The sequence below is a fragment of the Gopherus evgoodei genome, unplaced genomic scaffold (assembly GCF_007399415.2).
Source record: "Gopherus evgoodei ecotype Sinaloan lineage unplaced genomic scaffold, rGopEvg1_v1.p scaffold_81_arrow_ctg1, whole genome shotgun sequence".
NCBI lineage: Eukaryota > Metazoa > Chordata > Testudines > Testudinidae > Gopherus > Gopherus evgoodei.
In genome coordinates this window covers 244,166-255,146 of record NW_022060102.1, presented here as the reverse complement: position 1 = coordinate 255,146, position 10,981 = coordinate 244,166, and the positions used below count along the sequence as shown (strand labels likewise).

The 10,981-nt window shown below is 52.5% G+C and overlaps 1 long non-coding RNA gene across 4 annotated transcripts in view; it reads left to right on the top strand.

Moving 5' to 3' along the window:
- The first annotated feature begins 1,570 nt into the window (after positions 1 to 1,570).
- The window catches only part of LOC115643990, a 41,771-nt gene continuing 32,360 nt past the window's right edge, over positions 1,571 to 10,981 (top strand). Inside the window, exons 1-2 of one of the 4 annotated variants that reach the window (XR_003998416.1) lie at positions 1,571 to 1,931; positions 2,908 to 3,052. This is a non-coding gene — a long non-coding RNA (uncharacterized LOC115643990). The remainder of the gene's footprint in view (positions 1,932 to 2,907; positions 3,053 to 10,981) is intronic. The other 3 variants (XR_003998415.1, XR_003998417.1, XR_003998418.1) reach the window with 3 other exon arrangements.

Sequence of the window (10,981 nt, the reverse complement as noted above, 5' to 3'; positions counted from 1 at the left end):
CACAGGCAGGGGGTTATTACCAGGGCTGTAACAAACACAAGCTAGCAGACGGGGGAAGGGAGTTCCTGCAGGATCTATTCCCAGGGCAGCTCCCAAGCTGTGTCCTGGCGAGCGGTGCCCAGGGGATTTAGAGGCTTTAGAGGCAGGTGATTGACACGTGCTGGGTCCCATCTCCAGCGCTGAACTGACACGTGCTCGCTGCACTCTCAGCCGGGGGCTCCTTAGTCTGATGGTTCAGCAGCACCTGCCCCTGCTTTTCCCCTGGGGAGCCCCAGCCCCTCTCCTGCCCCCTCCGGGCTGTGGCGGGTCCCCGCGTGTCCATCCCCCCTGCGTGGGGCCCGGGGGGCAGGGCCAGGCCCAGGGAGGAACCGCCCCTTCCTGCCGGCCCGGCCCCTTTGTGCCCGCAGCAGGGCCATGGCCGGGCTGGGAGCGCAGCCCACGAGGTGAGGCCCGGGGCAGCGCGGGGCGGGCAGGGCAGGGGGGGAACACGCTCCTGCCGGGAGGGCCCGGGCCCGGCTCCCTGGTTCGCCCTTGCCTGGGGGGTCCCCGAGCTCCCCAAGGCCGGAGCGGGGCTGCAGGGGGCGAGTGTCCCGGGCGGGGCCGGGAGCTGCAGGAGGGCCCGGAGCGCGGCTCGGCTGCAGAGCTCGGAGCCCAGGCTGGGCCCGGGAGCGAGGGTGGGGGAGCCGGGGGTGGATCTGGGGTGTCAGAGCCGAGCGGGGGGAGGAGCGGCTGGGGCTGGGGGGAGCTGGGAGTTTGGGGTGCGCTGGTGGGATCAGGGCTGGGGGGGAGCTGGGAGTTTGGGGTGCACTGGGGGGATCAGGGCTGGAGCAGCTGGGAGTTGGGAGTGCGCTGGGGGTCAGGGCTGGGGGGAGCTGGGAGTTTGGGGTGCGCTGGAGGGATCAGGGCTAGGGGGAGCTGGGAGTTTGGGGTGCGCTGGAGGGATCAGGGCTAGGGGGAGCTGGGAGTTGGGGGTGCGCTGGAGGGATCAGGGCTAGGGGGAGCTGGGAGTTGGGGGTGCGCTGGGGGTCAGGGCTGGGGGGAGCTGGCAGTTTGGGGTGCAGTGGGGGTCAGGACTGGGGGGAGCTGGCAGTTTGGGGTGCACTGGGGGGATCAGGGCTGGGGGGAGCTGGGAGTTTGGGGTGTGCTGGGGAGGTCAGGGCTGGGGGGAGCTGGGAGTTTGGGGTGTGCTGGGGAGGTCAGGGCTGGGGCAGCTGGGAGTTGGGGGTGCGCTGGGGGTCAGGACTGGGGGGAGCTGGCAGTTTGGGGTGCACTGGGGGGATCAGGGCTGGGGGGAGCTGGGAGTTTGGGGTGTGCTGGGAGGGTCAGGGCTGGGGGGGAGCTGGCAGTTTGGGGTGCGCTGGGGGGGTCAGCGCTGGGGGGGGAGCTGGGAGTTTGGGGTGCGCTGGGGGGGTCAGCGCTGGGGGGGGAGCTGGGAGTTTGGGGTGCGCTGGGGGGGTCAGGGCTGGGGGGAGCTGGGAGTTTGGGGTGCAGTGGGGGGTCAGGGCTGGGGGGGAGCTGGGAGTCTGGGGTGCGCTGGGGGCGTCAGGGCTGGGGGGAGCTGGGAGTTTGGGGTGCGCTGGGGGGTCAGGGCTGGGGATTGGCGGCTGTTTAGAGGTCACAAGCCCTCCCAGCGCTGCCGCTGTATTAAACCGCTCCCCGGGAAAAGGCGGGAGGGGGGGCTGGTCTCTCAGGAGGGGAAAAGGAGAAGGGGCGGGGAGACGGTCTGCCTGGCCCCGGGGACCTCCTTAACTTGGGCTGGAGAGGGCGAAAGCGCCCCCGGGGCAGGCTGGGAGATGTAGTTCCTGATTCTCCCTGGACCGGAAGTGACGTTGAATGGGAGAGAAGAAGCCAAGTTGCAAACGCGCGCGGGCCGCTCCGGCTCTGCCTGGCTCGCGCGGGGCCGTTGGAGCCTCTCCCGGGGCCGGAGAAGGGTTTGTGCCGTGGGGGCTCTGGGCATGCGCAGATCGCGGCGGGAGAGCCCTTCATTAACCCCCCGCGGGGGCTGGGAAAGGGGCGGGCGGGAAATGTCTGTGCAGCCCGGACATGGCGGTGGGGGGGAGCAGGTGACCCCCCGAGGAGCGGGGGGACAAAGGGGGGGGCTGAGATCCCCTCGGATTTACCGCTGCCCCCCCATGGGGACCCCCCTCCTCTCCCGTCCTGCCCCCTTTCTCCCTAGAGAGCAACGAGCAGCACCCAGGGTGACCCCCCCTCCCCCAAACCCCTGAGAAGTTCCCTGTTCCCCTCCCCCCATTGTGCCCCATTTTCTCTGCCCTTCGCCAATGGCCAGTTCAGATCTCAGGTTTGGGGTGTTTCCCCCATTTTCACCTGCAGGGATTTGTCCTTGTGTGGGTGGGAAATGGTTCCCCCGAGTGATTTCTGAACTGGGCTGGGCTGGGGGGGTCCCTCTCTGCTGGCAACAGGGCGTGGGAAGGGCCAGGAAGGGGAGGGAGGAGCAAGTGTCTCCCATAGAGACGGCCCAGCCCCAGGTTTCCCAGTCCAGCTATTCCCCCTCCTCCACCTGCCCAATCCATCAACCCCCTCACCTCCTGCCTCCTAGTCACATTTCCAGACGCCACAGCCAGTGACTTTCACAGTCACAGCCAGTGACCTTCTGACTCCAGCCCCGCTCTTTTCCCCTGTGAAAAGACATCACCCAGGGCTCCCTCCTGGCCCTGTGAGTGTGAGGCAAGAAGAATCCGTCCCATTCTGTTGTTGATTCAATATCCCTGTATAATCCCCTCCAGTTTCCCCTCTTTTCTCTTAAACTGTTGAATGGTGACATAAAATCTCCCCACATGTTGATGCTTCTCCCTTATATTGGCAAATATTTAGTTTGTGCCCCATTTTCTCCTTAGTTCTGAAACACTGATTTCAAATTCTCAAAAATCTTCCTGCTTTTCTCTCCAGGTGTGTGACTGAGATCAGGGCTCCTATCGTACTGAGCATGGCCGTGTTCTGCCAGGCGCTGCGGAGACCCCAACTGAGATCTGGACCCTGTCCTGCCAGGCACTGAAGAGATCCGAGGTGAGATCAGACCCCACTGTTGTGCCAGGTAAAACTGAGACCTGAACCGAGATCACAGCCCCCCTTGTGCCAGGCAGCGCACGACTGCAACCCAAATTGCTGCCTCCATTGTTCTGAGCACTTCAGAGACCTCAGTTTAGATCTATGTCCCCGTTGGGTCTGGCATTGCACTGACCCGAAGGAAGATCACACCCCAGCACTGTACTGTGCACTGCACAGACCCTGACAGAGATCCTGCCCCCACATTTTGCCAGTTGCTGCAGGGGCCCTAAACAAAATCAGGGATCCTGTAATGCCAGGAGTTGCAAAGTCCCCAACTGAGATCAGGCTTCCTGTTGTGCAGGGCTCTGCACAGACACTGACCAAGATCAGAGTCTCCATTCTGACAGGTGCGGAAAAGACACCAAGGGTATCTCTACCCTGCTGTTAAAACCCCCCAGCTGGCTCATGCCAGCTGACTCAGGCTCACAGGGCTCAGGCAAAGGTGCTGTTAATTGGAGTGTAGATGTCTGGGCTCAGGCTGGAGCCAGGCTGTAGGACCCTGCGAGGTGGGAGGATGCCAGACCTTGGGCTGCAGCCCCAGCCGGAACATGGACACCACAATTAAACAGCCCCACAGCCTGAGCCGTGTGAGCCCAAGTCAGCGGGCACGGGCCAGTCGCCGGTGTCTGACTGCAGTGTCGACATGCCCACAGGGACAGAGAGGCCTTGCCCCAAAAAGCTGAAAGGCTAAATAGGCCAATGGTGGGAGGCGACTCTCCATTTTACAGATGGGGAAACTGAAGCTCAGAGAGCTGAAGTGATTTGCTCAAGTTTGCATGGAGAATTTGTGGCAAAACTGGGAACTGAACCCAGATTGTTTGAATTCTTGCCTCTCCCCTTATCCACAAGCCCAGCATGTGTGTGTACGGTGATGTTTTGGCCTGTGTTGCATTGGCTTCCAAGGGAGACTGTGGAATTTCCTTCACTAGAGGTTTTTAAGACCAGGTTAGAGATACACCAGTCTGGGAATGTCTAGGGGTACTTGGTTCTGCCTCAGCACAGAGGGCTGGAGTAGACGACCTCTCAAGATCCCTTCCAGGCCTACATTGAAATAATTCTCTTGTGCTGTGTCCTGTTCTACGCTGAGCTGTTTTGCATCGTGCCATTTGGACCTATGATGTACCATGTTGTGTTGCATAGTTTTATGATGCATTGTTTTGCTTTAGCTTGTTTTGTGTCTGTGTTATGTTGGTTTGAGTTGTTATTTTGCATTGTGTACTTTGGTCCTAAGGTGTGTTAGTTTGCATTGTGTTGCTTTCTTTTCCTTAGTATTGTGTCATTTTATGCTGTGCAATGTAGTTTTTTGTGGTGGTGGTGGTGGTGTTTTTTGAATGGCCTGACTTCATGTTGTCGTGCGGTTTTTCTCTGGATGTTTTTTTATACGTATATATTGCATAGCATGCTAGAAATGTAGGGCTAGATAGGACCTCAAGATGTCATCAAGTCCAGCTGTCTCTGCTGAGGCAGGGCCAACTATATGTTGATTATCTCTGACAGAGGTTTGTCCTACCTGTTCTTAAAAACTTGCAGGAAAAGAGACTCCACAGCCCCCCTTGTAAGACTATTCCAGAGCTGAACTACCTCAGGTCTGGTGACACCCACACAGATTTTAGTGATGAGCAGCTGTGGAGAGAGAGGAGACCCCAGTGAGTGGGCAGCTGGGTAGAGACTAAAGTTGGGAGGAGAAACATTGATGTGTGCAAGCTCTGTGACAGAGCTAGAACTAGATCCCAGTTCTAGTGCCACCATACTGCTGTTTTGGGTACTGAAGGTCTCTGCCACCCTGGTGTTTTATGCACTGGTGCAAACCCTTAGTACAGAGAGACTTTACACTAGTGCAGTCTGGCACTGGTGCACCATGTCCCTGTTTGAAGGTTTGAAGTGGGAGGGTGGGAGGGGCAGTGACCTCACAGAGGCCTAGGGCTGGCTGACCAGTGCAGCTGGTAAGGGAGGGGCAGCAGTGAGTGCTGGAGGTATGAGCCAGGAACACAACCCCACAGGACTGGACACTGACTTCTCCTGACCCATGACACACACACCCAGCTGGGTGCAGGGACTGCAGCTGAGCTGCTCTGCCAAGACAGCCTGTGCATCCATGGACAAAGCACCTCTTCCTGTAGCCTAATTCAATGGGGTGTGGGGACCTTTCCAAGCTGCGGGTGATGTAGCTCTGGCATTAACGGGGTCTGTTCCTGGCTCTGTCCCTGACCTGCTTGGTGATAGCCCCTCTCTGTTTTCCTCCTACCCATTGTGTAGTTGGATTGTGATCTCTTTGGGGCAAGGACTTTCCCTCTCTGTCTGTGCAGTGCCCAACAGAATGGGGGTGTTGATCTCAGTCAGGTTCTCTGCCATGTGCTCCACGATGCGGCCCTGATCTCCATCAGTGTCTATGTAGCACAAAGCACAGTTTATAGACTCACAGACTTTAAGGGCAGAAGGTAGAGGTGTATTTCAGATGAGGTCTCATCGGTGCCTTTCATAACAGTACTAACCCTTTCATGTGTCTGCTGGGAATACCTTGCCTGATGTATCCTAGGACTGCATTAACCTATTTCACAGCTGCATCACATTGACCGCTCATAATTATCCTGTGATCAACCAATACACCCAAGTCTTTCTCCTTCTCTGTCACTTCAGTTGATAAATCCCCAGCTTATTGCAAAATTATGCACTTGGAGACTAACAACTAGAATTTGTGCACTGTTCATTTAATCCCATTTCTATTACTCCAGCTGTCAAGGCCATGCAGATTTTCTTGTATGATTTTCCTGTCCTCCTCCATATTGGCAATCCCTCCCGGCTTTGTGTCCCACTCCCGCTTGTTGTGCCAAGATCACTAATAAAAGTGTTGAGTATGATTGGTCCCAAGACTTATCTGAGGAACTCCACTAGTAACTCCCTCCAGCCTGACAGCTCACCGTTCAATATGACCCCCTTGTAGACTCCCCTTTAACCAATTCTTTATTGACCTTTCGGTTCTCATATTAATCCCCATCTTCTCCAATTTAACGAATAGTTTCCCATGTGGAACTGTATCAAAATCCTTACTGACATCCAGATGGCACGATCTACCTTTTGTAACACCATGTTTTACTTATTTATAGTGCTGAAGGCTGGGAGGAAGTGTTAGCAATAGGCTGAGAATGGCCATGTGGAGGTAGGGGAGGGGATGTCAGACAGTGGGGAGGTGGGGAGGGGATGCGGCATTATAAGTGTTTCTGGGAATGCGTTTTGTAGGAGTTCGTGTCTCTGCTCCCTGTGGCCGTGGTCCCTTCCATACCAAAGCAGCACGTCAGCAGAGCAGATGCACACACTGTAGCTCTGCCTGGAACACGCAGCGTTCACTGCCAGACGGGCTGGGCGATGTTTCAGGGACCCAGCTTGATATGCCTGGCTGGGGTTGGTTCAGTTGGACGCGGGTCTGGGACTCTGTTAGTTTGCTATGTTCCTTTTTGCATAGTCAATTCTTTCTATTTATTGTTTTACCCTCACCTATGCCAGATGCTGCTCTCTTCTTAACTTGCTTCTGTTATTTCACTTCCAGTTTTTAAATGGGATCTAAGAATTGCAAAGCTGAATGAAAGATAAACAAACAGAAGCATTTGAATGTTGGCCCATAGCTGGTAGAAGTATACCTAGTGATGGTCAACTGTAATTTCCTGGTTACCTCTAGCATTTTCTGGTGGGGCGGATAAAGCAACGTCAAAGAGCCAAATGCACGTTTTTAGGGCGAAAGGGCTCGTCAGGTATTTGCTCTCTAAGGAACATGTCACTAGCCAGGGCTTGCAGTCTTTCAGGAGAGGTGCACTGGATTGTATTTAGGAATCTCAAAATAAAAGGTGAAGATGACTGGTTCACAATATCCAATGAAATCTTGCAAAGGATTATACAAATGGACCCTGCTGCTGTTAAAACAACATGGTATTAATACTGATTCAAAACTGACATTAAAATTAGGAGATAAACACATGAGAAATGAACTGACACCAACTTACCATTTCTTAATGCCTAAAATTTTGACACTCGCTCACACCATCTTTTTTTAAAAGCGATACACAGCACACAGTCAAGTTAATGAATGAAAGCAACCCATTATTGACTGCTTTGTGTTGCATAAGCTTCTGATTAAGCACCTAATTACAACTGTACCACTGTAAGTGGAAATGCATCAACCCTGCTTAGCTCCAAGGTGTTCAGATGGGAATGAAAAGTTTCTAAATGAAATACATGGCAGAATGGTTAATGGGGAAAATACACTGAAATGCCTCTACCCGGTCTTGTTGACTTCTTCTCCCAAACCCCCCATGAGTTCTGGCCTCTTAGTCAACTCAGCTCCCAGTCCCACGTCAGCTGTGCCCTCTTCCAGCCTAACTCATTTCTACTGCAATTGTTCACCCTCCTCATCCAGGCAGGGGGTTGGCGCTGCAGCCCCTAAGGTACCTGCGTTAATCACTGTCTCTCGAACTGGGGCTATTTATATTTCAGGGAACGATTTCTCAGAATTACTGACTCTGGGAGGTGGGAGAGAGGAGAGGCTGAGAGGGCTTTTGCTCTTATGGCCACGTTCAACTCTGGTAGCCTCCATGTTACCTCATCCTCCACCCTCTGTCATGTGTCTCTGCTCATGTCAGTGTGTCACTGGCTTCAGCAGAGCTCCTAGACAGGAGCTACATCACGAAGGGGTTACAGTACTGAGAGTAAAATACGTCACAAGGAGGGTGTAATTATCCTGAAATGAAACATTCCAGTCTAGGAAGTGAAAGAATTCAAGTACTTTATTACTTAAAATTATGCTTGAAAGGATTGGATTTTTATGAATAAATTGCAGTAAATGTTAATTTCACTGTACACACACGCAAATGAAAACATATTTATATAGGTAATATACAGAAATGCTTTTGGAGAAAGTCGAGTTTGATTTAAGGATAGTTACACTGTATATTTTAGGTGTGACATTGACAATTTCTCTTTGAACAGTTATATGATTTGGCTTTTCGAATCTCAGCAGTTACTGTTATTAAACAATTGTTGTCTGACGACCCCCATAACTTCCCACAGCTCTGAACATTGAAATTGTAAACATCGTAAAAAGGGCTTAGCGATATTTATTTTTAAGCCCATCTGTTGAAATTAAATGAAAGAAATAGACAAAATGGATTTTGTCAAACCCACTTAACGGCAATTGCAATATGCTAGGGGATGGAAATTGAAAAGTAAGGCACCAACCTTAATTCTGCCCTGTAGTGACACCAGGCAATTGCCGTAGGTCTACGAATTAGGCATTTTAGTGTATAAAGTTCCAGGTTACAAATGGGTATGATCTAAAGACACACGAGATCTTTTTCTCAGGATATCACCACCACTGGGTTGTTTCTCTTAATGGTATTTCCCAGAAATGAACAGATTATTAACATTTTGTCAGTTATGAAGTGGCCATTTCAGATTTCTGGGTAGTGTCTGTTATTTTGCGCTTGGGGCCAGGTCCTTGGAGAAACGGAACCTTGGTTTCATTTTAACTTCTCCATGCTCAGCAGCTTCTGGAATTTGGTTCCAAGTATTTGCATGTTTCTTTGCCCTGGTGTTAAAAGTGCTGCTTTAGAAAGTGGGGAAGGGCAGGAACTGACTGCAGGAGCAGTAGCTGAGTCCCTTAGATATTTATAGCTCATTGGAAGGAGGACAGGGATTGGTGGCTGTCTGTGGATTTAATAATAAACACAGAAATATCATTGTTCTTAGTGAATTTTCATCTTCTAATTCCCATAACTCACTAATTATCCCTGGCTGCCCCCGGCCGTCTAGGGAGGGAGAACTAGTAAACTCCTGTGGCCAGTGTGGAACCTAAGGCCCAAGGATCTTTCCGTGGCTGACTCAAAGTCACCCAGAGTGAAATTCACTTCACTGGATAAAACCCTAGTTGCTGAGCTCTGCAGAGGGGTGGGGAGGTGAATTCCATCCCCCATTCTTGAGCATGGACCCCCTTCCAATTCTCACCCTGATCTCAGACACTACCCCAACCTTCCTCCTGCAGTGATGGACCCACTTGATGCTGCCAGAGCCATCTGCCATGGGACCTAGAGAGGACAGAGGCCCAGCTCCAAAACTGCTCCCCCTGCCCACAGCCCCCAAGCTGTGCTAGAGTTGCCCTGACTTTCCAATCTGCAGATGGGTCCAGCTGTAGCCAGCCTGTGCACCCACCACACACAAGCTGTCACAACAAACATGCCAGGATTGGGAAGGACCATCTGGGGCTGGCTGCAGTCTCCCTTTGCTGCTGTGAGGGGAATGGGGTGGTCCCTCATATAGGATACAAACATTCCCAGGGGCAGAAGGGAAATGTAGTTTCTTCCAAGGGGTTGAAATGTTTGGTTTAGAGTCCTGAGCTCTGTCTTCCTGTTTGTCTCCTTCTGCCACTTTCAGATTTCTTGGAGAGACAAGGTGGATGAGGTAATTTTTTTAGAACCAATTAAAAATACCTTTTTGCTATCCTGGGACCAACATGGGTACAACAACTTTCCCCTTTGTAACCCCTCCCCATCTCGCCTCCCCCTCAGCTGAGACTGTCCCATGTGCTAGGAAAATAAGGGTTCAGTCCTGTCACTGGATTGGGTCTTGCCAGCACTAGCGGGAGTGAAAGCCTGTGTGCATTAATGACAGCAGCAGCTCTGGGACTCGACACATAGGGAGAAGAGATGGGAGTGAGCAGGTGATGTTTGTGCCAGGTGTGAGTTACTCATGTGGGAATTCTGCACTGCTTCTTATGCACAGAATTCATGTCCAGCACAGAATTTACTTTTTTTGGCTTGAAGAAGATACATTCTGCCTGAGAAGTGCTGCAGTTCTGCCTTTCACCCACCAGAGGCCCCTGTGACACCAGAACAGGGAGCAGCCAGTTGTGTTCATCTTGATGGTGATTTGTTGCCCCGAGCTCTACCCCAAATGGGAAGAGAGTTAGTGGGTGGAACTTGGGAGAGTCCTGAGACACGGTTGCCTCTGGGGGTGAGGACAGGGTGGTCCTTCTCTACTCACAAGAGGGTGTGGAAAGGGCACAGGAGGAGCAAGTGTCCCCTATGTAGACTGCCCAGCCCCAGGTTATCCAGTCCCAGACGCCTCTTCCCCCACCATACCCCAAACCTCTTCACCCCTCCAACCATCAGTTCCAGTCTTCCTTCGCTGCTAGCACTTCCTGACTGGCAGAGACCCTCTAAGCCAGTAGTGTGTCAGGGCTCAACCTTCTGGCTGAGTCCTCAGGACACCTTGTTCCTCTCTCGGGGTACGATGCCACAGGGGCCTCACAAATCTACATTGCTTAGGCTTTGGCTTCAGCCCTGGGTGGTGGGGCTCAGGGCCCTGGACTTCAGCCACTGTGTGTTTGTCCCTGTTCAGTGAAGACATGGGGGCTTTTGGAAGAGCTAACACTTCATCTGCCAGTGTCACAGGCAGGATGGACAGGAATGGTGTCTCTAGCCTCTGTTTCCAGAAGCTGGGAATGGTTGACGGGATGGATCATTTGATGGTTACCTGTTCTGTTCATTCCCTCTGTCGGAGAAAAACGCAGTTCTCGCTTTTTCTTTGGGTGCAGCAAAATACTTTATTATTTCTCAAGCAATTGCAATAGAGGGAGGGAGAGTCCTAGGACACAGGGTTGCCCCAGTCCTGGACAGGTCTCTCAACAGGTAAACAATTCCAGCAAGCATTTATACCTTTGTTACAGACAATAACAAGTAATAATACAGACAATAATGAGCAACAGCTGCATTTTATTTATACATAGGCTATTCTGCTATCTTATTTTTCTCACTTTCTGAGCATCAATCTACGTATTTGAGTATCAGTGCAAGGTTGTGATAACTTCTCATACTTGCCTCACACTATCCTCACTTCTACAAGTCTCACGTCATTAGGGTTATGGCTGGCC